The sequence below is a fragment of the Gossypium hirsutum genome, chromosome A08, assembly GCF_007990345.1.
Source record: "Gossypium hirsutum isolate 1008001.06 chromosome A08, Gossypium_hirsutum_v2.1, whole genome shotgun sequence".
NCBI classification, from domain to species: domain Eukaryota; kingdom Viridiplantae; phylum Streptophyta; class Magnoliopsida; order Malvales; family Malvaceae; genus Gossypium; species Gossypium hirsutum.
The window spans coordinates 70758073-70764962 of record NC_053431.1 but is presented as its reverse complement, the minus strand read 5'-3'; positions in this window follow the sequence as shown (position 1 = coordinate 70764962).

The following is a 6890-nucleotide window of genomic DNA, read 5'->3' as shown; positions in this document are numbered from 1 at the left end:
TGAAATAGGGACTAAATTGTGAAATATATGAAATGTCTGAGGCAAAAGTGTAATTTGCTCGTTTATTAATTTGAATGAAGTGAGATTAAATAAGTCAAATTTGTATTAACTTAGATCAAGAAAAGAGAAAATCGAAATTGGATCGGGGGAAATATAAAGTTATCGAATAGTCGTCCAATTCGTTCGTCTTCGTCCGAGGTAAGTTCATAAGTAAAGAAATGTCGTTAAATTCGATTGCATATATTTTAATAGTGCCAAATATAATTATTACTTGTGTATATGTATATGCTGAATTGAATTAAGCATTGGAGCAATATTTACGAGCTTGAATTAATCGAGTTACGATGTCCGAAAGCCTCATACAAACCTTAGGAATAGCTATGATACATATGTCATGACATAGGATTTCGATATGTGATTTCGTGTAAGACCACATCTGGGATGTTGGCATCGATTTGTGATTTACGTGTAAGACCATGTCTGGGACATTGGCATTAAATGAGTTCGTGTAAGACCCTATCTGGGACAGTGTCATCGATATGTGATTACATGTAAGACCATGTCTGGGACGTTGGCATTGTACGAGCTTTTCGATTATCCGAGTATCCTTATTAATTTCGAATGGTTCAATGGGCAATATCGAGTTAAGATCGAATGTGAAATTGAGCTAAAAGGTCAGGTATGTACTAAGCTAAATGATTGAGTAGTAAGGTAAGTATATACTTATATGAACATATGAAGTGTGCATTATGAAAGTGAGAGTTAAATAGGCTTATGAATATATGTGTGTTCGGCCAAGTGGAAAATAATGCTAAAGTATATGTATTGATATATGAAGTTGCAAGCTTGATAATTGTTTATGTGGTTATGGTTAGTATGATTTGGTTTAATTAAATTGAATTATGGATGTCATTGAAATGATTTATTTGCTTATGACTTACTAAGTTATTCAAGCTTACTCTGTTTGTGTGTATATTCTTTGTTTTTATAGATTTTGGAAGCTAGTTACGATCTCAAGGATCGTCAAGGAAATCCGTCACACTATTGATCGTTATTTCGGTATTACAAAAGTTTAAAACTATGAACTTATGGAATGTATAGGCTAGCCTTTGTGTTTGTTGATTTTGGATTTGTATATATATGAGCCATGTGAAAATGGCTTGTAATGAAGCTTATGTTTATGCATTTTGGTTGTGATATAAATTCATGTTAGATATATATATTTGTTTCAGAAATGTGAAGTATTATGTATGGTTTTATAATGTGGATTGGCATGAGTTGATATGATGAATATATATATTGAATATGAATTGACTATATAGGTTTGGTTGTTAAATGACGATCGAGTAAAGCATTTTAGGTTCATTTTCCTAGCTGAATTGATGAGAAGCAAGTTGGTCGTGTGTGATATTTTGGTACAATGCATAATATGTATAATAAACATGATTTGATTCGGCATTTGTACTTATAAATTAGGGAGAATTTGTTTGATTTCATAATTATATTATATACATGTAATATTGGTTATATGATTAGATAATAAGTGAATTAAATGCATGTTTATATTCGGCTAGTAATAGGTTTAATTAATAAATTAAGCTTATGAAGTCATTGGTTGTGAAATGATCAACTTTGTTATGATTAGAAAATGGCATATATAAACTTATGATTGAATGGCATAATTTTGTACTATATATGTGGTTAACCTTGATAGCCAAATCAGCAAGGAATGAATTTGTTAAGTGTGTATGAATTTTGACATGATGATTAGCTTATAATGTTATTATAGATAATTTTGCATTGGAGTTTATTATAGCTATGTTTATTTTTATGGTGACTTGCACATATTTCAATAAAATTTAAATGTAGATAGAATTATGTTATAAAGTTAGTTAATCGTTATCTAACCAAGTGAATGGATTGGTATGGTTATTTATGTTCTTAGTTTATAAAATGAAACATACATAGTTTTAATTTAAATGTTCGAATATAATGGTATAATGGTAATTAAAGCATATTTGGTCATGTTTTTACATCACCAATGCCGCATAAATGAATGAAAAATTTTAGTAGCGAAATATGGTTTGTTTGATGTTTAATTTGTAATGTGCAAAAGCTTTATAATAATAGGTTTGATATTCAACAAATGGAATAGTTGTTTTGTTATATGTTCTGTATATGATATGTTTTAATATATATGCTAGAATATATTTTAATTATGCAATGTTATGATTTTAATACTCGATATCTGATTAAGTTACGAGCATTGATGTAATTGAATTTCAAGTTGAGAAATGTGATGATTATCTGTATGAACTGTGATATGACCGGTAATGCCTCGTAACCCTAATTTGGCGACGGATATGGGTTAGGGTTGTTACATTTCAAGCATGTATTAAGTTTCTCATTATAACATTTAAGTAATGTACATCAATGTAAAACACATTCCATACAACACAGTATTCAATTAAACATATTTACATGTCAGATTAAGCTACACGAACTTACCTCAACACTTGTTTAAGTAAAAGTCTACTAATCTGAAACCTTTTCTTTTCCTCGATCTAACCTCGAATTAGTGTTGTCCGGATCTATATAAATGAATTTAACCATCAATTTCACACATTTCATATTTAAATGGACTCAATTTACGACCTAGGCAAAATTACCATTTTGCCTCTAACTTTTCCATAAATTCTGATTTTGTCCCTAAGCCCGAAAAATGAAACTTGTGCAAATTACTCCCTATTCCAAGCCTAACCAAAGCCCCACTGAAAATTTTCCAGCACATGTACTCATAAAATTTTAGAATTTTTCATTAAATTTTACAACTTTTCATTTTAGTCCCTGAATGATATTTTCATCAAAAATCACTTTGTAAAAGTTGTTTATCTATCAACAATCTTTCATTTTCTACCATAAATTTCTAATTACATCCATGACCCATTTTTATACCTTGATAACATTTCAAATTAATCTCTCAAATAGAGAGATTAAACTATCCCGTTTCAAAAATACCAAAATTACTAAAAACGAGACAAGAGAACTTACCCTTTTTCTATAATTGCATGGATGAGTCACCAAGAAAAATCTACATACTTTTCTTAATGGTCTAATTACCATATGAAGACCTTAAGTTTTAAATTCCATAGCTATTTGATCCTTATAGCTACTAGAATTCAACTTTTGCATTTTATGCGATTTAGTCCTTCTCGTAATTAAGCATTAAATCGATAAAATTTTTGTGTCAAAATTTTCACATGACATGACTATTATATTATGAACCATATAAGAAAATAAAAAGGAATTATATTTTTGATCGGATTTGTGGTCCCGAAACTATTGTTCCGATTTCACTGAAAATGGGTTGCTACACTCCTACTGAATTGAAAGAGCTAAAAGCACAGTTGCAAAAATTGATTGATAGAGGTTTTTCTTGACCTAGTTTCTCACCTTGGGGTGCACTGGTTCTATTTGTAAAGAAGAAAGATGGGTCGTTGAGGCTGTGCATTGATTACAGACAGCTCAACAAAGTTACAATAAAGAAGTATCCATTGCTTCGTATTGATGACTTGTTTGACCAGTTAAAATGTTCCATGGTATTTTCAAAGATTGATCTCTGTTCTAGCTATTATCAACTACTAGAAAAAGACGTAGATGTACCAAAGACAACTTTTAGAACCAGGTATGGACATTATGAGTTACTTGTGATGCCATTCGGGTTGACAAATGCACCTGCAGTGTTAATGGATTTGATGAACAGAATTTTTAGCCCATATTTAGACAGGTTTGTGGTGGTATTTATAGATGATATTTTGTTTTACTCCCGAGATGAAAAAGAACATGCGCAACATTTAAGAATAGTGTTGTGAACTTTGTGAGAGAAACAATTGTATGCCAAATTTAGTAAATGTAAATTTTGGCTATGGGAAGTTAGTTTTCTTGGGCATATAGTATCTGCTGAAGGTGTCAGGGTGGACTCAAATAAAATTTCAGCCATTGTAGCTTCTCCGATGACCCATCTATTGCAAAAAGATGTGAAGTTTGAGTTGACTGATAAATGCCAATAGAGTTTTGACAGATTAAAAGCTTTATTGACAGAAGCTCTAGTGTTAGTTCAGCCAAAATTGGGTAAGGAATTTATAATTTATAGTGATGCGTCATTGAATGGTTTAGGCTGTGCTTTAATGCAAGAAGGTGAAGTAGTAGCCTATGCTTCAAGACAGCTAAATCCACATGAAAGAAACTACCCGACACATGATCTTGAATTGGTAACTATAGTGTTCACATTGAATATTTGGCGGCATTACCTATTTGGTGAAAAATGTCACATATTCATTGATCATAAAAGTTTGAAATATTTGATGTCACAGAAAGATTTGAATTTGAGAGAGCACAAATGACTTAAATTACTGAAAGATTATGATCTTGTTATTGACTACAATTCGAGAAAAGCCAATGTGGTTGCTGATGCTCTGAGCAGAAAATCCTTGTTTTCCTTGTGAGCTTTGAATACTCAGTTGTGATTATCTGATGGTGGTTCAATTATAGCTGAGTTAAAAGCTAGACCCACGTTTTTGCAACAGATCTCTGAAGCTCAGAAAAATGATAGTGAGTTGCAAGCAAAAGAGATACAAAGTGAACCGACTCCTGACTTAGAATTTTAGATTGGGACCGATGATTGTCTATTAGTTAGAGACAAAGTATGTGTACCAAAAAGTTCAGAGCTAGTACAGAAGATTTTGAATGAAGCTCATAATGGTAACATGTCTATTCATCCTGGTAGTAATAAAATGTATAATTATCTAAAAAAGATGTACTGGTGGCCGGGAATGAAACGAGATATTTCTGAGTTTGTATCTAAATGTTTGATATGTCAACAAGGAAAAGCTAAACATCAGTTCCGTTTGGGATTACTACAACTAGTCACAATATCGAAATGGAAATGGGAAAGAATTACCATGGACTTTGTATCGGGATTACCCCTGTCTCCAAAGAAGAAAGATGCCATTTTGATGATTGTTGATCGGTTGAAAAAGTCTGTACACTTTATTCTGATACGTATGGATTATTCTTTGGACAGATTGGCTGAATTATATGTCTCTGAGATTGTCAAATTGCATGAAGTGCTTGTCTCCATTATTTCAAATAGTGACCTCGGTGTACATCTCGATTCTAGAGCAAATTGCAAGAAGCTCTAGGTACTCAGTTACACTTTAGCACTACATTTCATCCACAGATAGATGGTCAATGTAACACCCCTAACACATAACTGTTGTCGGAATAGGTTAAGAGGCATTACCGAAATTGTAACTCAATTCAGAACAATCATTTATCCAAAACATCATAATTCATTCAATATCATTCATTCAGATTCAACATGTACTTAAATCAAGCATACAAAGCTAAAACCATGCATTCGAGACTAAATCGGTTACATTTAAAAGTTTTAGGAACTTAGAAAAATTTTCAACTTTTTAAGTGTCACACAACTGTGTGAATAGGCCGTGTGCCTCACACGGTTACCAGACATGCCCGTGTCACAGGCCGTGTGAAAACAGAGCATACATACTGACTTGCACAACACGGCCGATGACACCCTTGTGTACCAGGCCGTGGGAAAATTAGGAAGGTTACTGACTTGGGTCACATGGCCGGCTACATGTCCATGTGCCAGCCCATGTACCACACACGGCCAGTAGACACGCCCGTGTGTCTAGGCCGTGTCAAACCTGTAGGGTATACTGACTTTAAATCGAAAGGCTACCCCAAAGGACACACGGCCGTGAAACATGACCGTGTGTCACTCACGGCTGAGACACACGCCTGTGTCCCTGCCTGTTTGGACAAAAATAGGCCATTTGCAAAGCCATTTTGCCACCCTATAAACACAAGCATTTACAAGCATATTTGACCACATTTTAACAGCTCCATAAGCAACGAAAATAATCATTTCGATACATATTATAAGCTATCTACCAATTACATAACCAAATACCAATTTAACAACATGCGTAATACATTCATTTAACATCAACTTATCAAGCCTTCATTTGCATAATTTCATTCCATCAATACTTTGCCAAAACATACCATAATTGAACACTTAATCCAACCAAAACATAATACCAAAAAAAAGCCAAATCACACGGTTCAAACAGAGCTCGGTAACATATACATTAAATCATTAAATCATTCATACTTCAAGTATTTCAATTATACATAATCATTTCAATAATTACAAGTATAGAAAAGTTAGATTCTAATTATACAAACTTACCTTGAGTTGTTCAGATGAAAACTATCGTCTATTTGCCAACCTTTCTTTTCCCCCAATCTAGTTCCGGTATTTGTTTATCTTGATCTATATAATATCAAATTAACTTATTTAAACTTGCATTCAATTCAATTTAGCCTAAAACATTCATTTTGGCTAAATTATAAATTTACCCCTAAACCTTTGACTACTTTACAATTTAGTCCTTAATACATAAAAATGCAAAATTACACAATTAGGCCATAACCTATGATAGACAAATTTCCTATATACTACTAGCAGCCCAAATCTTTCATTATTTCACACTTCTAACTGCCACATTTTACATTTTCACAATTTAATCCCTATTTGGCATTTTTATCAAAAATCACTTTATAAAACTTGTAAAACTATCATTAAGCTTCCATAGTCTATCATTAGACATCAAGAATTCAATAATTCAACGATGGCATCATTTAAAATCTATAGAAATTTCAAAAACGAAGGTACATGCTAGCTAGATTAAGCTGCAACGAGCTCAAAAATATGGAAATCATTAAAAACCCAGCAAAATGTACCTTAATCTAGCCAAGAATGAGCCGAAAACATGGGAGCTTCAAAACCCTTATTTTTT